The sequence below is a fragment of the Pelodiscus sinensis genome, chromosome 25 (assembly GCF_052426305.1).
Source record: "Pelodiscus sinensis isolate ZL-2025 chromosome 25, ASM5242630v1, whole genome shotgun sequence".
NCBI classification, from domain to species: Eukaryota; Metazoa; Chordata; order Testudines; family Trionychidae; genus Pelodiscus; species Pelodiscus sinensis.
This window is the reverse complement of record NC_143076.1, coordinates 8,979,418-9,001,008: the sequence shown is the minus strand read 5'-3', so window position 1 is coordinate 9,001,008 and position 21,591 is coordinate 8,979,418. Positions and strand designations below refer to the sequence as shown.

At 52.3% G+C, this 21,591-nt stretch overlaps 1 protein-coding gene across 11 annotated transcripts in view; it reads left to right on the top strand.

The window, feature by feature from the left end:
- PKNOX2 (PBX/knotted 1 homeobox 2) overlaps positions 1-21,591 on the top strand; it is a 341,221-nt gene that overhangs the window by 2,190 nt on the left and 317,440 nt on the right. The window lies entirely within an intron of this gene.

Sequence of the window (21,591 nt, the reverse complement as noted above, 5' to 3'; positions counted from 1 at the left end):
CTCTGACCTGCAGGTTTTACTGCTGTTGCGGTTTTGACAGTTGAGTGGAAAGTGTGTGGGACTCCTTGCGGGGTAGCAGCAGGCACTGCTCGGTTAAGGTTGCAGTTGGATTTCCATTATCAGCCAAAATCTGACTCTTTCTCCTGTTCTCTTAAAACAAAGCTCAGCGCCACATTGGCCTCCGAATTAGTAGGCCAAAGCACAGATCAGTTGCTCAGCGTGAGGTGAATTGGACAGTGGGTTTCTGGGTCATGAGATGCTCAAGAGAGAGATCCCCACCTGGTTTTTGAAAGTCTTATGGTGACTTTTCCTCTTCAGCAGCAGATCCAGAGGGAGCAGGAGTGCAGTCTGCTTCCTAGGCCTCCCCTGATTCCGTGCTGAGCACTGGGTCAAAGTGAAGTGACCCGTCTCCTTTCAGAAGATGCTCGTAATGGAACAGGTAGCAGAGGCACCGGCAGCTTTAGCCCGTAGTGTCATCGGGCTCCAGAGCCCCTGGACAAGATATTCCGGAGATCAGCAGTTCTGGGCCCCTGCCCTGGGTTGCCTTAAAGGAGCTGGATTGTCAGAAAGAGCCGACGTACTTGTCCTCTGACAATCGAGCCCTTTAAGGTGGAAGAGACGGGAGGAGTCTTGGCTGTCCTGAGCTGGTATCCTCTTGGTGTGGACTTTGGGCAGAGGAGGGTGTTGTGGGGCAAGTGCAGCCTGTTCCCTGTTACAAGCCCAGGGCTGAGATCGCCTGGCCGCCTTTCGCCTCTGGGCAGTCTTGCCTAGTGGCCAGAGTCAATACAGTTGCCCTCCCTTATGGAGCTGTGTCAGTGGCCACCCTTCCCCTCAGGGCTGCATGGGGCAATGGCCAGAATCCAAATGGTTGCCCTCACAGGATGATGCAGCCTGATGGGCCACCACCCAGGTGAGTGGGGGTGGCTGGGTTGGGGGAAAAGGCCTCCCTCCTCCACCAGGTCCCAGCCTAGGGCCCTCTCAGCAGCAAGTGTCCTCGTTACGGGGTGGGGGCAGCAGCAATCCAAGTGAAACATGCTGACTTGGCTCCTCCGTCCCCCGGGTTACTTCCTGCCGTATCGTCCAGTGGCCTGCCCTACTGCATCTGTCTGCTGGGGCCGGGCTGTGATGCTCCCAGCCGTTCCCATGTCCCCAGGTATCCACCGCAGCCAAGTGTCTGTCCAGACCCTGGCAGGCGTGGTCTCCGTGGTCTTGGCCTCAGCTCCAGGTAGGCACCTGCAACGTGCATCCTCCCTCCCTGGATGCAGCTGGACTGGGCTGCTACTCCAGCTGGAGCGTGCTCGGCAGGAGTGAGGGGCCTGGCTTCCTCTGCCCAGAGTGCAGGTTCAACCCCTGCGTCTCCAGCGTGGGGCACTGCGCCCCTGGCAGAGGGGCCAGGGATGTGGCCTTTGCGACAGGACACCGGCGGGAAGGCGTTAGCAGCCCTCTGGACCGGCAGAGGCAGGGCCCGGCTCTCTGTCGTCAAGCACACGCCACAGATCTGAAAGGCTACGCGGGGTGGAGTCTGCGTGGTGCTGGGATGGGAAACTGAGGGGCAGTTAGTGATTCAGCAGGTGGCGGTCTTCCCTCTGCCCGGCCCTGCCCCGCCCAGTCCTTGCAAAGGGACTGCAAACCCGGGCCCCAACCCTGCCCAGTGTGGCCCACTCCTCACTTCTGCTCCCTATGCCAGCAGCACTAACTGTTTGGTCAGAGGGGCAGGGAAGACGGACAGCCCCGTTCCAGCCGTGGAGGGCAGTGGGGGGCAGGAAGGGCAGGTGGAATGGGGCCAGAATATGGAGTTCACCCCCCTGTCCCATGGGATGTCAGGAGAGAGCTAATGGGCACCAGGGGGCTGCATGGGTTGGCCGAGGTCCGTCCTAACTTGGGAGCTCCTAGGATGGCAGGTGCTGCAGGCATTTAAAGCCGTGCTACTCACTGTTAGTGAGCTACCCCTGAGCTGTCGGAGCCGATCGGACTGAGCAACGGGGCAGGTTTCTTCAGAGACTCCCCCAGCAGAATGGATAAGGGTGGGCATAACCCCGAGAGCGTCCAGTTCAGTTGGGTTTCAGAACACAGCCTGGCTTGAGGTTTGGTATGCTGTTGGCGTGTGTGTTTGTGTTGGTATGTGCGTTTGTGTGTTGGGGCGTGTGTGCATTTGTGGCACACTGTCGTGACTCCTTTGAACCGTATCATCAAACTGCAGGTGCGTCTCTTGCTGGGGCACTGGACAGGTATCTCTTGGCTTCAAAGACAAATCCTGCTCGGTCCCTAAGCCCTCAGGAGAGGCAGATCGGCCTCGTGTGCTCACATCTCCCTGTTCTGTTTGGCTCCGTTTGTGCTAGGAGAAGTTCTCACCATCAGCAGCTCTGGGATCCACCAGAACACCCATGCGCTGCCCTTGCCTCCCGTTCCAGTGCTTCCCGGCCTTGCCACTGAGCTCTTTGCTTGCGCAGCGGTTTCTAGGGGTGAGGGTGGGCTGACCGGCAGCTGGAGAGCTGCATTTGGCCCTTCCCATCCTGCGTGGACTTGGAGGAACTTCCTTTAAAATAACCAGTTTCTTTTTGTCTGCTGGCCCGGGGGCTCGCTCTTGGAATGGCCAGGAGGGTCAATGGCGTTGTGAGGCTGTCCCACGAAGTCCCATTCCACAGGAATATAAGCTGTTGCGTGTGACTCTCCTAGACTTGCCCGTGGCTCGTAAGTGGGGATTCCTTATTTCAGTGCACTCTGCTCCATGGCGAAACTCACGCTGAAGTCACCTTCAGGAAAATGAGCCATGAGGAGTGGGTGACTGGAGTTAGTTGGCTTTCTTACATCTGTCTTACACCCTGGGTGCCAACTGTGCATTGCAATAGCATTTGTCTGCTCTTGGAGGCGTCGGATTCCCCTCTTCCCGATGTTCCATGTGCATTCTCCCCAGGTCCTAATGGCTTTTGTTGCTCAGTCTAGCAGGCTCAGTAATGAAGGGTCTGACTCTGCCGTCCTTTGTCACCCTTCCTCTGCTATGGGGCCAGTGGGGGTTCTGGGGCTGACGGTACGCTGCGGTTCCATGTGAACAAGGGTGGGAGAAATGGACTCTACAAAGTTGTTACTCTGCATGCCGGGTGCTCTTGGCCCTACAAAGATAACAGCAGCGTTTTAGAGGGCAGGGACCCAGTGGCCTTTGGTCTGAACTGTTGGAAGAGGAGCGCTGACATCTGACCAGAGGGGCTGTCTCAGGGCTCGCTCTGCACCTGGGAAGTTAGTGGAAATACTGCCTCGGACGCTGGTGGGAATCGGAGCAGTCCCATCAAATACAGACTGAGGCTTTGGGGTTTTCCCCCTCCTTACGTGATTGCACTTGCGTCTCCTCCCGACGTTTGCCCCTAACTGTCAGTGTATTGTGTTCACATAGGCAGAGTTCACAGGCTATAGGCAGTAAGTTTCAGAATGATATGAACTAGCCCCTATGCAATTGGGGTTCCTTTCCAAGACTGGGTCTTATTTTTACATTGATGTGCAGTATGGATAATGGTCTAATTCTGCATTGCCCCAACTGGTCATAAAAACAGGCTGTGATGTGCAATGTCCAGAAAAACACACAGGCAACAAGAACACACGTAGCCAGGGAAAGTCGGCAGCACTGAGGCCATGACCGCATTGCACGGCTTTATTAGAGGCATCTACAAGCGCCGTAGGGTTCTTGCTGTCCTGGTGCAGCGCAGTGGATCGGGGATAGCCCCTTGGCTGCTGCCAGTCCATGGGCAGACAATGTCCCCTTCTGCGGTCTTGTTTGCTGAGGTGGGCTCACTGCCCGGCAGTGCTAGCCAGCACCAACCAGCGCGGCAGTTCCTGCTCTCAACGCCACTTCTCACTGTTCCATCCCGGTGACTGATAAAATCAAAGGATCTTATGGCCAGCGGCAATCGCTGGCACCGTAATAAAATGTCTCCAGCCTCCTGGTGTCCACACCGGACCCCTTCCCTGTGCCAGAGTCGTAGGGGCCTGGGCAATGCACGACTTTGCTAGATCCGTACGTTGGTGTGTAGTGTCACCCCTTGACTCCAAACCCTGCCCTGAATCTTCATGGCTGCAGCTGCTCACCCTGTTCTCCTGCGGGCTGTGCCCCTCTGACAGCAGCATGCTGCCTGGCCCTGGAGGGTGGAGACTGGAATTTAACGGCTTTGGAGTGGCGTGCTTGCTGGCTGCTTCGATGGAGCAGAAGGGCTGGTGAGTGTTGTGAGGTTGCTCCTGGGAACGAGAACATCCAGGGACACACAGAAACAAGCTGGGCCTCTAGTCTCTTCCCAGGGTCCCTTCTTGTCTTTTGTACAACGGCAGCCACCAGTAGCTCCTACCACTTACAGTAAGTACATACAATACACAACAAGCGCATAGTTAGCACGGGGTCAGCCTTTCCCAGTTGGTGGGGAGGTCCCGGAAGAACGATAACAGGTTAGGAGCCTAGATTGAGCCCGTTGGGATCCTAAATCTGCCCAGAAAGACTCTGCCGGGGGGCGGGAATTAACACAAATGCATCCGGACAATTCCATGACTGATTTAAAAATAAAATAATTGGAAAATGAGATGAATCCATGTCTGTCTGTCTGTCGGTCGGTCTGTCTGTCTGTCTTTCTGCTGAGTTGCCTTCCCCATTTCTCCTGTCCCGTCACTTCCTTGAAGGACGGCTTTTCCATATGCACAAGGGTGAAGTGAAAATCAGCCGGTGTATGTCCCGATATTTAGAGGAAACACAGGGCGTCGGGCTGACTGGAGAGGCCCACGAGTGTGGGTACCAACCCGAGGGCAGGCTAGCACAAAGCAGGGCACAGATGACAATTTCACCACTCAAGTGACAAGTGTGAACTTCCAAAGTGTGATACCAGCCTTAGCATGAAGCCAGACAGCCCTGTGGGATGATCTCACCACCCAAGCAAGCCTGCCATGGTGCCAGATGCCCCTCCCCGTCAAATCCCAAACATATCCAGCTTATTCCTGGTCCCAGAGGATCAGTCACTTACATCCCAGATCTCAAACCTCAGACATCTCTTAGGGTACGTCTACACTACATGCCTCTGTCGGCAGAGGCATGTAGATTTGTTTGTTCAGCAAAGGTAAATGAAGCCGCGATTTAAATGATCGCGGCTTCATTTACATTTACATGGCTGCCGCGCTGAGCCGACAAACAGCTGATCAGCTGTTTGTCGGCTCGCTGCTAGTCTGGACGTTCCCCCTGTCGACATCAAAGGCCTTTGTCGGCAGCCACGGTAAACCTCATTCCACGAGGAATAACGGGGCTGCCGACAAAGGGCTTTGATGTCGACAGGGGGAACATCCAGACTAGCGGCTAGCCGACAAACAGCTGATCAGCTGTTTGTTGGCTCAGCACGGCAGCCATGTAAATGTAAATGAAGCCGCGATCATTTAAATCGCGGCTTCATTTACCTTTGCCTACAACCCTAATCTACATGCCTCTGTCGGCAGAGGCATGTAGTCTAGACACAGCCTTAGAGCCAATCTGATAATACTAACTGCAGATGTATTGACTGAAGCCAGGTCTGCGCCACAGGCTCCTCCTGGGATAACTGCATCACTCGGTGTGAAATTCCTAATTCTACCCACCTGTCCCCCAGTGTGGACAGCTGGCTGGAGAGCTTTCCTCACCACCATAGAACTGTCTGTGCCAACTGAACTCTCTCTTCCCTGAACTCTCATGTCCGTTACCAGTACAAACAGGCTGGTTTCCAGCTGTGTGTTTTTTGGGGGCATTGGCGTAAGCTGGCACCTGGTCTGAGAGCCTCCCAGTGAGTAGTGAACAGGAAATGGGGCAGAAAATGGCTCCAACCCTTCAACAGAACAAGTGTGTTCCTTGGGGTAGTTATTGCAAGTCTTAGACACTTCTCCAGGTGCCTGATCTGAGCTACTGTTGAAGCACCAACCCACATGCCCAAATCTGGGGGAGAGGAAAGTTCATCTCACAAATAAAACTCGAGTGAAATTAATTTTTATCAAGAGCAGCAGGATGGCGACAAGTGATCGGAGCCCGTCCTCCGTTGCCAGTAACTGGAACTTGGCGAATGGTCTGGTTCACCCAGCAGCATCTGAAATGAGGTTTTGTGAATGGCGCAGCCTCGGGGGGCTCTGGGACTGGGATCCAGACAGCCTACAAGAAAAGGGGCTCTGCTGGCCTCTGGCCACAGGACAACGGCTCTGACTGACTGACTACGCTGGCTGCGTACTTTGCTCCAGGATGAGGGTTGTACGCGGGGTAGGACGTTGACCCTCATTCCTTGTGTAGTCACTACAGAGATGATCCTCGGTGCTGCTTTTGTGCAGCAGGGTCTGTGGCTCTCTGCTGTGGCTGGGCCTCTCTTGGAAGCTGAGGGAGCTGCTGCAGGTTTGCTACGGTTTGATTTTCAGCCCAAGCCAGCAAGAATTGCTTGTAAATTGAGGGAACAGTGAACCTTGTGCGTGCTTTCCACAGAGTGAAACCGGGCAGCTTTCCGCAGGCTCGTCCCCACGGGGAGTCTTTGCAGTGAGGCTCTGGAGACCAAAGCTGCTTCCATCTGCGGTGAGCCCTGTTCCTACCTAGCCTCTCAAGATGTTCCCGAGCAGGCGGGGCCCCTGCTCTCCCCCAGGCTGCATGGTTAAGCTTCGGGGCTGCTGGCGGCAGGAGCGCGGGGGCAGGCTGGGTGGGAAGCACATGCTGCACTTGGAAACGAGAAAAGAGGAACGACTTCGGCGGGAGCCAAGGGCAGCGTGGGACAAAATAGCTCCTTGGGCCAGATCGTGCCCATCTGCAGCACCCCGCCCCCCAAGTGTAGAAGCATCGGCAGCCCTCTCGCCACAAGGGTGCTGAGCCCCTCTGGGAACAGTGGCACTAGGATCGTACCTGGCTGATGTCTCAAGGTCAACAGAGACCATGGCAATCTGCGGAGGTCTGGAGTCCTGCATGAGGCCATCTCCTCTGCCCTGTCTCCTCCCGACCCTGGCTGGTGCCCTGCGGGTTGCAGGAGGGACAGTGGAGCAGGGTGGGGGGAAGGGGCCGCTGCTTAGGCTTGGCTTCTCGCCATCCAAAGGGTTGTGAGCGACTCTCATGCGTTTTCGACTTCTCTCATCTGGCCCATGATCTGAAAACATCCGGACTGGGGTTGGCGCCTGCGCTACGCGGGATTCCTTTTTAACCCCCAGCACAGAGGCATTTCTGGCCTCCCCTGCCCCCGGAGGTTTATGTGAGCGTAAGTCAGGAGCATCTTTAATTGTTCTCTGGGTTCTAGCTGATTTCACATGGGCGATTGAATAATTCAGTTCTAAAGTGACCACCCTCCGCCAGCCTGAAGATCAGACCGATCATTAGCCTGATCCTGGAGAGCTGCTACAGAGCTGGAGAAGGGGTTAAATATGTGATTAGTGTACACAGAGCAGATTTCTCCCTAATGAGAGTTGGAACTGGAATCCTGTTAAGAACAAATGCCTTCTAATTAGAAAAAAATTATTTCGTGGCATCATTAGTCAGACGGTTAAGACTTCAACTCAAAACAACAGTGAGAAGGAGAGAAAATAACGGTGGTCTCTGAGAATAACTGACCGTTCTTTCCCAGAGAGATTGACCGCTTGTCTTTCTCCAACAGAAGTTGGTCCAATAAAAGATACCACCTGTGATGTAGTGAGGGTACCTGGCTGGTTTCTATGCTGCTGGCTCTGGGGTAACCCCCACTGGCTGCCGTGGGTACCACGACCCAGCAAAACAGGATGAGTCACTATGCAAAGGGACCTCTCAACCGGTATGGCCAGACACCCCCCATGGAGAGGAACAAAGGAAGGTGGAATGCTGCCCTGGCTGGGGAGCAGGGCTGGAAGAGGGTTAGTTAGTTGCTGTCTGGGAGCATGGAGGAGACAGCCTAGGGAAAGGGGCTGGAGTTTAGGGGCCCAGTCTCCCCCCATCTCAAGGGGGCCTGAGGCATCCTAGCCCAGCTCTGTGACCAGATTACATCTGTGCTGTGCTATATCCTGGAGAGGCAATAAACTTCCTCTATTCCACCGGCTGGTGCAGTCTGTTTGTGCCATTTCGGGGTGCAGGAGACGGGGGAACCCCAATGCGCCGTCACACCACCTCACCCCCTCCTGCTAATATCCTAGGCTGTGTCTAGACTACATGCCTCTGTCGTCAGAGCCATGTAGATTAGACACATAGGCAAAGGCAAACGAAGCCGCGATTTAAATGATCGCGGCTTCATTTAAATTTACATGGCTGCCGCGCTGAGCCGACAAACAGCTGATCAGCTGTTTGTCCGCTCAGCGCGCTAGTCTGGACACTCCCCTGCCGACATCAAAGCCCTTTGTCGGCAGCCCTGTTATTCCTCGTGGGATGAGGTTTACCGGGGCTGCCGACAAAGGGATTTGATGTCGGCAGGGGATTGTCCAGACTAGCGCGCTGAGCGGACAAACAGCTGATCAGCTGTTTGTCAGCTCAGCGCGGCAGCCATGTAAATGTAAATGAAGCCGCGATCATTTAAATCGCGGCTTCGTTTGCCTTTGCCAAAACAACAAATCTACATGGCTCTATCGATGGAGCCATGTAGTTTAGACGTACCCCATGGGTCAGAATGGCTACAGCTCTGCAAACAGTTTCGTCCGTGGCGAGGGGGGGAAATGAATGTGCCTGTCTCAGCTTGGGCGATGGCTAAAGCCTCGTTTTGTCTCCAAGGGTGGCACTGCAGACAGCCCCCAGCAGAAAACAGCCTTTCTCACGATGGTAGGAGCCCGCTGCCTTTGGGCAGAGCATGCACATGGCTGCTTCTCAACAGCCCTGGCACACAACACGCAGCCTCGTAGACAATGGCCCATGCTCACATCCTTGCGGTACCACACGTCTGGACCACTCCACTGGCTCCCATGGGGTTGCTCTGGATTTACAGCCATGTAAACGGGATCAGAATGTGGTCCTGGCTCCTTTACTGATTTCATCAGCTTGTGTTTGGAACATTTATAGTCCCATGCCTCCCAGACAGAGCTGACATGTACAAAGTAAAGTTGGTGAATTGAATTAAACATTTGTCAGCTCTCTTGTTAGGCGCTAACATTTGTGAATGTTTGAATTAGCACTTGTTAAATATTTGCAAGCATGTACAAGTAGAGCCCTTGGAAGGAAGGGGGCGAGCATTTCTTTAAAGGCTTGCCAGGGTGACAGAGCCAAAACATTGCCTTTTGCTGAGAGTCATTCTTCAGTGATGCGATGCCCTTTCTGATTGACAAGAAACTTTCACCTCATTCCAAGAACCTGATTTGCAGGAGTTTAGGGTTTGGTATGCAGAACTAACGCTGACGGACAGGGCTCCTTTCTTAACAACACGAGCAATAATGAGATGAAATGAAGAAGGGACAAGTCAGGCTGAGCACAGTATTATCAGTCCCAAGTGTTCAAACACCATGACTCAGGTCCCTCAAAATGAAGAGATTGGCTTAAAAATCAGGTGGTTTTTCTAAAATAAAGCTCGGATTGGTATTGTGCTTTAGTTTGTGATGTCGTTAGGGGGGAACGTTTTTGAGCTTTTGTTCCTGAGATCCTAAGAGCAAGAAACTTTTATTCTTTTCGTCCCTTAAAGCCAAGTTCCTCATGCAGTCACCTGGCTCTGGGAGCTGGCGCCACTGAATGCCAAGGAAATGCTGTGGCCTCATCTCCTGCCAGACGTGGCAAATGCCTCCTTGCTGGGGATCGGTAGAAATGAACAGAGGGTGCTCCGGAGACCGGTCCGGGAGCCTGTGGGATGGGATGGATGCACAGGTATCTTCCCCTCAACCCAGGTACTCTGGTTCCTGGCAGTGGTGTTCTTACCCTCTCCGATGGCTGGTTGTCATGCAGGAGGCGGAAATTCATCATCATCCACGTTCTCGGGGGGGGGGAGGGACAGCTCAGTGGCTTGAGCATTGGCCTGCTAAACCCAGGATTGAGAGTTCAAACTGGCCATTTCGAGGTCTGGGGCAAATGTGTCAGGGAGGGTGCTGTGAAGGCAGGGGACTGGACTTAATGAGCTCTCAAGGTCCCTTCTAGTTCTATGAGATAGGTATGTCTCCATATAAACTCTCTCCTCGCCCCACGGCGGCCTCCAGGCTACCGCCGTGACTTTGCCATTGTTGGTTTTTGCCGTTGTCTAATGCAGAGTTTCTCCTCACATAACTACTATGGGTGTCTGCTTTCCGGCCACCCCTGCCTCTGAGGGAAGATCCTAGTTAACTGCATTAGAGGAGCAGTGCAGCTCTATGGCCAGATACGATACATCCATGGAGTCCCCTCCCACCCGAATGTGGCTCTGTGACAGCAGCATCACTATTCTTCCCTTTGGGCCGGGACCACGGTGCTGGCTCCTTTTCCACAAGTAGCCTCTGACCGGGATGTCAGTAACTAAAAGAAGAGATGCTCTTGGATGGCCACCGTGTTTTAGGCCTTTGTAAGTGCCGCAGCTGTGCCGCCGGCAGGAAATCTGTCCTGTGTGCGACCCTGCTCACTAAGAGCCTCGCTGGTGAAAGCTGCGTTTGGTTGCAATTTCTTGTCCCTGGCTGGTTAAAATGTCCGGCATGCGTGCGGTGCGCCAGTGCTCTTTAGATTACAGATGCCAGGCAGCAGGGCAGCGTGAGGGTGTGTGATAATAGGTGCTGGTTTGCACTACCGTGTTTGTGAGGCACCGGATTGCAACACAACGACAGTGGATTAGGAAAGTGTCCTGTGTGTAGCTAAACACCCCTCTTTCTGCAAGCAGGGGCTGTGCTCCTCCTTTCCGCTGCTGCAGGGGGCTGCTTTGTACTGTCGATAAATTAGTTACATCTCATTGAAAACTGGTAACTGAGCAGTGCGGAGCTCTGGTTTCTCACCTGTGAAATGCCGAGCGCTGCAAATCCCAGTTTTCCTGTAAACAGGCCTGCCAATGCCTTGTTATTGCATGACAGCTACACTGGAAAAGAATGCGTGTCAAAGCAGGAGTTTGGCCATTAAAGTCACATCACCCGAAGTCAGGAGGCGGATCTATAATTGTTTCCTGCAGTAGCCATAGCACTATTAACAGAAGTGATATTGCTGCACCACTAGTACGAATGGCTTAGCTTTGTTTGTTTAAACTTCCCTGAATTTTACCTAGTATCGGGAAAGTTGGGTTATCCCCTGAAATGACTAAGGGGGCAAGGGAAAGATATGGCAGAGGTCATGAATGGTTTAGGGAAAGTGACCAAGGAAGTGTTATTTACTCCTTCCCATAACACCAGGACTGGGGGTCACCTAATGAAATGAATAGGCACCAGGTTTAAAACAAACATAAGGAGGCACTTCTTCACACAGTGCTCACCTAACCTGTGGAACTCCTTGCCATGGTTGCTGTAAAGGCCAAAACTATACTGGGATTCATAAAGAATTCTGTAAATTCCTGGGTAACTCAGTGGCTGTCGGGGAGGGAGACAGCCCCATGCTTTGTGCAGCCCTAGCCCCTGTTTGCCAGTAGCTGGCAATGCACGATGGGGGCGGCTCACTTGGAGGTTGTCGGTTCTGTTCCTTCCTGCTGAAGCACCCGTCCATGGCTGCTATCTGGACAGGACACTGGACTACACGGGCAATTGGTCTGACTCAGTCTGGCTACTCTTGTCACTAGCCCCCCGTGCTGGAGCAGCCCTCTGCCTCTCTTCCATGGGCGGCCCCACGTACCGGCCCCTCCCCGTGCTCCTGGAGCGCTGTGAACAGCAGATTCGCGGGGTTCAGGGAGGGCGGCAGAGGCTTGGGGGAAGGGGTGAGTGGCTGGGGGGGGGGGGGTTAAGCACTCCTCCCCTCCCCACCCCCGCTAGAATGGAAATGGGCACCTATGCCGCAAGCGATGAAACCTGTGGCAGTGGGAAGAATGAGCTGGCACTGCCCCTCTGCCCCTCCGGGCCCGGAGCGCTCTCCCTGCAGAGGCCCAGCCGTGGGCTGAAGACCTGAGGGGAAGACACAAGAATGTCATTTGACCCAGCTTGACAGGTTGGGTCACAGAGCTCCCCTTCAGACTGTCCCCTGATGGGCTGATCACACCACTGAGCCTGCCTGCCCTCTAGGACGCTCCACCGCCCTGTCCTGATGGGTCAGAAGCTCTGGTCTCTGCTTGCCAAGGCCCAGAGTTGGGGTCACAGCCCCCCAGGAGAGTAACACAGACACTGCGAACAGCTCGGCTGTGGTGCCCAGCCAATGGGATCAGAACCCCAGATAAATCCCTCTCACTCTGTATAAAAGTTTTACACCGAGAAAGCTCATAAAGTTTGCTCCTTTTATCAGTGCAAGAGAGAGCTGCACGGATCTTGTGCTCCCCTCCCGGTATCAATTATTTACCCGCGGTTTCTTCATAAAAGCGATTTTTATTAAGTATAAAAAGTAAGATTTAAGTGGTTGCAAGTGATGACAGACAGATCAAAGTAAGTTACTAGGCTAAATAAAACAAAACACGCCAGCTAAGCTGGATACTCTCTGAAACTTGTTATGTGCAGTTTCTACCCTAACACTAGTTTTCATGATCGTCTCTCACAAGCTAAGCAGCCTCGTAGCTTAGGCCCCGTTCAGTTTTGGATGTTTCCAGCTGTCATCTGAGCGGTAAGCAGGGAGTATCTTCCAACTCCCCAACGGTTTGGCTCCCTGCCGCGATGTAGATTTTGCCCAAGGCTGGAACCTTTTGTGTCCAGATTCAAGCCGTTCATACCCCCTATGGAAAAGTACCACATTCAAAATGGGTTCCAGCATCAGGTGACCTGGTCACATATCTTGACTGGACCGACCATCCTACAGACTTACAGGAAAAATGAAACTAGTGACAGACCATTGTCTAGAGCATGGAGCTATTCAGTTCCTTGAGTACCACTAATGGCTTTCAGGAAAAGATCTATAGGTTGAACCTCACTAGTCCGGCACACTCTGGTCCAGCAACATCTGTGGTCTGGCATGATTTCAGTTAGCCAGATGTCCACTTAGCATGGGTGTGGCCACATTTCCCGCGGTCCTATAAAGTTTGCTTACATTCACCAGTCCTGGCTCTCAGGGCTCTGTGCTGTGATTTAGCTCTAATTTACCTCTAAATGTAACAGCCCAGCAAGCAGTGAGAGTGTTGGTCATGCTGCTAGACAATATTGACCTCCCATGGTTGGGTAAATTCTCTGGTTCGGCATCAGTCAGGTCCCGAGGGTGCCAGACTAACGAGGTTCAACCTGTAGATTAATAAGCAGGGTTATGACTCATTTCTAACTTCACCTACAAGAATGATCCAGGCACACAAATAAAATATAAACATTCAGCAGATTACAAGCATTTCAGGGACCGGCCACATGCCACAGTTTGCATGAAGCATATGTGAGTTACGTATGTTCATACTCAAACGTGTTTCCACAAAAATATGGGGGTGCAGCATCCCAAGCAATATCTTTAAGATGGATTCCAAAGACTTTACACATTTTACTGCCTGAATGGTCAAACTTTGGGGGTACCTCCCAGACGCTCCCTAGTGGTTTCAAATAAGGGATGGTTGGGTGCTACCAGCACTTAAGTGGAGCTGGAGGGATAATCCTCACTTCTATCGCTAGCTCTGTAGTGTTTAAAAATCTGCCCTGCCAACGCTTCCTGCCTAGTGTGGGGCCAGGGGGTTGTCTACATGGGGATGAAGAATTGACTTTCACAGAGCAGCTGGGGCTGCCCCAAGTATATGGCTGGCCGAAACTCTACCTGTGTACTTGGGGGCTAGTTTGTCACATTATTTGCATCAGAAATCTGGGCAATGTAATGTAGAAGCAATACAGGGAGCAAAGCCAAGCACTGTCTGGTCCAGCAGAGAGTTTGGGAGGGACAGCATGTTCTCAAGGTGTCGTTTGTAGCTCCTTGCAGAAGTCATTCACGTTGTTACAATGGTGCTTCTTGACAAAACAGCACCGGGAATCACGCAGCAAGCCAAAACTTTTCAGACTAATTCTCTTAATCCCTTCAAATATATGTTTCATTTCAACAGCATTATATACAAGAACCTTGCATTATCTGATCAGCCGTGCTGTCTGATGGAAGCAAGGCTAGTCTTTTGAGATCTCATTTTTAGGTTGTTGGAAGGCATTTGGTAGTTTTATAAAACCCTTAAAATGTTTTAAAACACTCCTCTAAGCTTATGCAGCTCGTGTTAGAATAGCAATTACAAGCTCCCTTATCTCCCAGCAAACTCCAACCATGCCGGGCTGTGTAAACTGTTTTAGACCGTTTTAAAGCTGCAAGGGAACGCGAGTCCCTCAGCCTGCATGAACGAAAGGCAATGGCCCTAATCCATGGGGCATGGAAGACGGTAAAGTCATTTCGCATCTCTTGGTGGTGACATTTGTATTTGCACTGCTTCAGGTGGTTAATTTTTCCCACCTGACTCTTGTGTCCTGTTTGCAGTGACCATGCAAGGATTGCTAGAGGGGCGTGCAGGTATCTGTCCCCCTTCGGGGAGCTGGTGGCGTGTGAGGGGTGCGGCGATGTCGCGGGTTTGCAATCTTCCTCCTCTTAGGGGCAGTCTCTGAACTTGCCTTTTGCAGCAGACTGTGGTTTTGGCCCTGAGAGGGGCACAGTAAGTGTCTTTGCTCAAAGGGCTTCTGGGGGTGGGTTTGGGGCGTGGAGGAGCAGCCCCTGGCAGCCACGGGCTGGAGGAAGTGGCTGTCCTGGAGAGGGTCTCATGCCTGGTTCTTTCAGTAGAACTTCCGCTCTTCCTCCCTGCTCCGTTTTCAGCCTGTCTTCTGTCAGCCCTGCCCTGTTCTTGCCCAGAGTCTCTTCTGTGGGAAGGGCAAGGGCAGCACCGCTCCCGTCGGAGCTGAATCTTGGATCCCCCCCGTGTCCGAGAGGCTTTGAAACCAGGCCCGGCTGCTGCACTCCTGAGTCCATGGCATAGCTCTTCCGCCTCACGCAGCGCTAGCCCTTTGCTCGGCCAATGACGCAGAGCGGCCCAGAGCAGTTCTGGTCCCCTCTGGATCTGGCTCTCTCCCTCCCGGGCTGCCTTCACAGCACTGCGCCCTGGCTCTTCACGGGTCCAGGGCAGGGCTGGCCTTGCCATGAGTGGACCACAAGTTGAATGAGTCAGTAGTGTGATGCTGTTGCAAAGAAAGCAAACATGATTCTGGGCTGCATGAACAGGTGTGTGGTGAGCAAGACACGAGAAGTCATTCTTCCGCTCTACTCTGCGCTGGTTAGGCCTCAGTTGGAGTATTGTGTCCAGTTCTGGGCACCGCATTTTAAGAAAGATGTGGAGAAATTGGAGAGGGTCCAGAGAAGAGCAACAAGAATGATTAAAGGTCTAGAGAACATGACCTATGAGGGAAGGCTGAAGGAATTGGGTTTGTTTAGTTTAGAAAAGAGAAGGTTGAGGGGGGACATGATAGCCGTTCTCAGGTATCTAAAAGGGTGTCATAAGGAGGAGGGAGAAAACTTGTTCATCTTGGCCTCTGAGGATGGAACAAGAAGCAATGGGCTTAAACTGCAGCAAGGGAGGTTTAGGTTGGACATTAGGAAAAAGTTCCTAACTGTCAGGGTGGTTAAACACTGGAATAAATTGCCCAGGGAAGTTGTGGAATCCCCATCTCTGGAGATATTTAGGAGCCGGTTAGATAAATGTCTATCCGGGATGGTCTAGACAGTATTTGGCCCTGCCGCGAGGGCAGGGGGCTGGACTCGATGGCCTCTCGAGGTCCCTTCCAGTCCTAGTATTCTATGATTCTGCGAGGCGAACTGAGGTGGCCGCCTCAGGTGCCAGACTGTTGGGGGGGGGTGCACTAGGACCCGGAGTGTAGACAACTGTGTCTGCTGCTGGTGCCGACGTATTCTCTCTGCAGTCCCATGAGAGGAGCAGAACAGGAAGGAGGCAGAGTCGAGACCTTTCCAAGTTTTGGCCCAAGCGAGGGGACACGGGGGCGTCATTTGAGCTCCCCCCTCAGGTTCCGATATGTTGTGGGCCAGCCCTGGTCCAGAGTCCCCGGGACCAGGGAGTGCAGGCTGCCAGCAGGGCTGCTTGTTTGGAGCAAGGCTCCGGTCCCCTGGGGCCAAGCAGGTGCATTCAAACGGGGCAGGGACGCTACTGAGACGATGCAGGGGATGGAGGCCTGTGCCTAGGAGAGCCAAGAGGGGATGTGATTGCTCTGTAAATGCGCAGGGGAGGGGCTGGCACAAGGGAGGAGCGGAGCTAGTGAAGCTACAGGACAGTGTGGCAGGTGGTGCCTGACCTGTCCTGGTTGGAGTCGTCCTGATGCTTGCGTCTGTGGCCAGACTGCTTTGTGCAGCTGCTTTGCTGAGAGTGGTACCGCCCAATAACAGCGTCCTTCGAGGCTGCAAGTGTCGCTTGTATGCGCTTGAACAGCGCTGGTTTCAAACAAACTGCAGGTAACTCCGAGCTGTAGACATTGGGCGCGTTAATGCCACTTGCTCTCAGATTGCATTTGTGGTTAGTTCTGTAAAATAGCTTAACATTAGTATGCAAATAAATGTTGCTCCAAGTCTGGTACCAATAGCAACAGTGGAGACAAATGTTAGAGAGTCCCGTACGTGATTGTGATGAGTAAACACAAATGCCAAAATAAGTAGAAGAATAAATACCCATTTTTAATACGATGGAAAAAAACCGTTTTTGGATTGCATGTGTTAACGTTACATGAACGTTTTCAGGAGAGTGAAAACCAATTGGCTAACAAGGTAGACAATGGCAGTAATGCAGAGCGTGTCTGTTGCAGACGATATAGGCACATTTTGTTCATTTTTATTTATCTCTACTGAAAATAGCGTATGGCTTTAATTGGTGTTGGTATGGTTTTTTTTCTCTTTAAATAGAAATTAGATACAGTGCTCCTAACAGCTACTTTCTAAATTATGATCAGCAAAAAGCCTAGAGTTTTCAGGTGTCTAGGTAGCCCCCTGCAATCATTATGAAAATTATCCTGCCTCCCTCCTTCCCCTCTCCCCCCCCACCCCCCCAAAAAAAAATCTGGACTGGAATCCTGGAGTGGGTGATGGTGAGCAGGGGCAGGTAGTGTTTTAGTCTGGCTCAGTGTTTGCCTTTCTGGTTTGTTTACTGATGCCATCTGAGGGAGGGCCAGAGCTGTGTGGCCCTTCTGGCCTTGTCTAGCCAGGGGCGAAGAGTTTGCCCATTAGCTGGGGGCAGGCTAGCGTTAACGTGGCCAGTTTCGGGTGCACTCGAGGCAGGATGGCTGCGCTCGAGCAGACTTTTGGCATCTTCGTTAGCTCACACCTGCTAACATCACATTTCAAACCCAGCCTCGGCGGGCCGCTCTCCTCTTCGGCAGGTGCTTTCCTCTCCTTGTTCCCACTGAGGAGTCACCGGCTTCAGACAAAGACAATCGGGGCTGGATATTGAATCACCAGTTTTCTTTTTCTTTAAAATATATTCGTCCCACCCTGCGAGCTCCAGTGTGCGCCGTGTGCCCAGAAATGCATCATGCAGCCATTGGTTTCCTTCCATTTTACAGCCTCTCTCCGAGTTACGAACGAGTTACGGACCAAACACTTGGCTGTAACTCGATCCGTTCGTAACTCGGACCCCATTGAGTTACACGCGACCGCGCTGTTCATAAGTGCGGGTCGTGGTCGTAACTCGGGGACCGCCATTACGACTGCTCCATGGGAGCTTTGGTCATAAGTGCGAACGGTTGTAACTCAACTGTTTGCAACTCGGGGAGCGGCTGTACTGACAGGTCTAGAATGTCTCACCACAGCAATCCATTTAGCAATATAAAAAAGGAAGTGGTGCGTTTTGTCAGCTGAGCAGTTGGCTGTTTTGATGGGCACAGACGCATTCTGTTGGTTTGGGAGTGCATTTAAACATCCAAAATAGCATTTAACATGCCTCTGAAGTTGTGCGCTAGTTGCAAATAGAACGTCTGGCAAATATTTCACACAGAATATGAGTCCAGAAGCTGTTTTGCCCTAAGGAAGTGTGCTGTACGCGGGAGTGCTTTGAGAGATGGACAGCAAAGAAGAAACTTACCAAACAGTTGTGGCGGATTATTTTCCTGTAAGAATCTGAGCTTTTGTTACACACCAGGAAAGCCTGAATAACCAGGAATAGGAGGCAAATTGGCAGGTGTAATCTTAACTGAAGTAATCTGTCAAAAATTGACTCTAGAAACTGCATTTATTTAGCATCACTCTGCGTCAGACTTGAATGATGACATTAGATCTCTGCTCCTTAAGGGTACGTCTAAACTACATGCCTCCGTCGACGGAGGCATGTAGATTAGCCAGATCGGCAGAGGGAAATGAAGCCGCGATTAAAATAATCGCGGCTTCATTTAAATTTAAATGGCTGCCCTGCTCTGCCGATCAGCTGTTTGTCGGCAGATCGGGGCAGTCTGGACGCGACGCGCCGACAAAGAAGCCTTTCTTGATTGGCACAGGTATGCCTCGTGAAACCAGGTTTACTTGTGCCGATCAAGAAAGGCTTCTTTGTTGGCGCAGCGCGTCCAGACTGCCCCGATCTGCCGACAAACAGCTGATCGGCAGAGCGGGGCAGCCATTTAAATTTAAATGAAGCTGCGATTATTTTAATCGCGGCTTCATTTCCCTCTGCCGATCTGGCTAATCTACATGCCTCCATCGACGGAGGCATGTAGTTTAGACACACCCTAAGAGGCCCCAGCGCTGTAATTTCTCCTAGTATTTGAACAGCTCGGACGACTTTTCAACATGCTGGATCAGAAGAGGACTCGGGGCTTGTGAAGGGTGACATGCCATCGGACATTTGAACCTTGAAGTAAATACCATTAGGAAGATATAGGGCTCCTTTATTTTTGCCCAGGGAGAGGAAAGGATTCCTGCGGCTAGCATTGCCTTGGGATGGCAGCTGTGGGGTGGATGACTTTCCGCTTGTGGCTGTTATCAGTTAGATTTTGACCGGGGGAGAAAATAACCAAACTCTGCCCTAGTCTGGGGCAGTCCGATCGTTCGTGCCACGAGGGTAGCAAAGGCTGACGTGCTCTGGATGTTGTGAGCACACCAGGCATGGCTCACGGTGGAGATCGGAATGGTCTTCCCCTCATTCTGCCTTTCCCTCTCCGGTTAGGCGTGAGAAGAGCTGCTTGCTTGCTGCTGGCAGTCACTGCTGGCTCCTACCTTCTGGGAAGGAGTGAGGAGTAATTCTCAAATCTGTCAGTGAATTGAAATTCATCGGATAGCTGCAATTATCTTAATTAGCTAATGTAGTGTCTGGTAGTGATTACTGCCCAGCCCAAGCGTGGGCCTCCCCATCCTGCCGACTGCGCCCCACTCATTCCAGGCTCCAGCTGTGTTGCTCTGCTGGAGTTGTTCTTGCTTTAGACCGACGTGCCTCAGACAGCAGCTGAGTCCCTGTGGAAGACGATGCTGGCATTCCTCTCGTTTTCTGGCAGGATTCAGGAAGCGTGTGGAGTATGAGCTAAGTCATAGAAGCCTCCACGATAGCCATGAAAAATCTGATTGCCATCCCCTGAAAGGACGGGTGAGGCTGGGTGCGAGGAGGAATCTTTCCTTGCCACGCGTGGGCCTGTCACATTTTCAGTTTCTTTACTCGTGGCGTTTCTCCCACTTCTTGGGAGTTAATTCCACCGGCGAATAGACCTACCCGTCAGGAGGCATTTTGTTCTATTTAATGTAGTTTCTGTTCTTGGTGCCAGCCTGTTACCTTGAGCAATCTCCCATTCCTCTCCATTGCCCGTATTTGGGCCCTCACGTGTTTCTGGACAGGAAGCATTCAAGGCACATGTTTCCCTTCCTTTCGGCTTTCAAAGTCGAACCTCCCAGTGCTGGGATGGAAACCCTGGGGGGAATGGTGGCTGAAAGCACCAAGTAGTGCCGTTTCACCAGGGGTAGTCAAAGGGACAGTCTGGCTTAGTCGCCTAGCCGTTACAGCACCTGGAAGGTAGCCAAGGTCATCTCAAGGTAGGTCATCTTATTGTTTCCCCGTAACAATGTATGTTTGGCTTCTCTTTTACAGGGACAGAATTTTTCAGACTGATATTACCGGGGCAATCTGCTGTTATCGCTGTGTGAATTACAGAAGCTTTTTCTCTCAGAATTAATTGTACCCTTAGAGGGGTTTAGTGCATAATCTCGGGGCTGCAATCTCTTCCACTTGTCGAGTAGAGGTCCCTTTGTGTAATGAGTTTGGAAGGCTCAGCTCAAGGGGGAGCCTCTCTTGCAAAGTCAGATGCATTGTTACAGAATTTGGCACGCGCCCTATCTCTTTGGAGAGCACGTCTCGTCCTGAATCGGAGTGGAGATTAATGCGCTGCACATGCTGGCTCCCGCAGCTGGGGCCTTTCATTTGAGGCTTAAATCCGCTGCCAGCGTTGGTGTGTCTCTTTGGGGTCAGGAGTGCAGAGAGGCTCTCGGGCACGAGTCTGTGCGAAGAAAGACTCCCGGCCTCTCAAAGCTGCCAGCCCTTGCGCTTTCAGAGGTGACGCCAAGATGCACTCTGCGAGTTGCTGAGGAGTGGCACCCGCAGTGTGGGGTGCTCGCTTGGCTTGTTTTCACAGATCGTCCCCCTCTCTCTGTGCGCTGCAGAAGCCGTGGCAACCCGGGAATTCACTGCACAAGCAGTGGCCAGGAGAATTGCTACGTTGCTGTTTGCCCTCCTGTCCGCAGACAACAGCAACTTTGCCCATACTGGGAATTCTTTACTTAAGAGTGTTTTCCAATGTGTTGTGTTGGAGATTGATGCAGCAGTCTCTCGGGTTTATCCCCTTCTGTGCTATGGGCTCCAGCCACCCCTCTTGCAGCTAGCAGGGTTATTCTGCTCTTCTTGTTATTTAGCAGGGAATTATCAGTTCTTCTTCATGCAGGCAACTGCTTGGGGGAGGGAGGGAAATATTTTGGTATGTAGAATTCCCGGAGGCCCCTGGAGTTGATTTCCCCCTGATTTTCTTCCTCTCCACCTTCCTGACAGTTCGCCTCAGTGAACGTGCTCCTGAAAGCAGGGGGGCAGTTCGGCTGAGTTTCTGTAAGTTGTGCCTCAAACTGCTAATGTAAATTTGCAACCGTTGCTTCTATTGTTAATTATTCTTCACAAGGACACTGATCACATTTGGCCCCAAATTCCGGATTCAGTCCTGCAGCTTTTACTCACTTGGGAAGCCCCGTGGAAGTCCGTGGGATTACTGCTGTGAGTAAATGCCGTGGTAGCAGCTGGTCTCTGCATATATAAATGTGGGTATTCGGGAAGACGTTTTCCTAAGTGCCTGAGGAACGAGAGAGCACGAATCTCACGAACAGTCCCGGGAACAGAGCCAGGGGCCCATGGAGACGGGGGCTCCTCAGTCCCACAGGCCTTAGGAAAGCTCTCTCCCAATGGCCGCGCTTATTGTATTCTAGTCCAGTGTTTCTTAAACTTTGAGACCACGGAACACCAAGCAATAATATTTTTTATGCGGAAAACCTATGAACATTTTCTTCAAAAAAAAAAAATTGCCAGACAAAAAAAAGCAAAACCAAAGCCGAGGCGGCAGCAGGCCTGCGAGTTGCTCGCGGAACACCAGTTGAAGAAACACTGGTCTAGTTGACTAAAAGGCTGGTTCCCCCCCAGCACCATCTTTGCGGTGCCGTCTGCCCCCACCCCATGCGGCTGC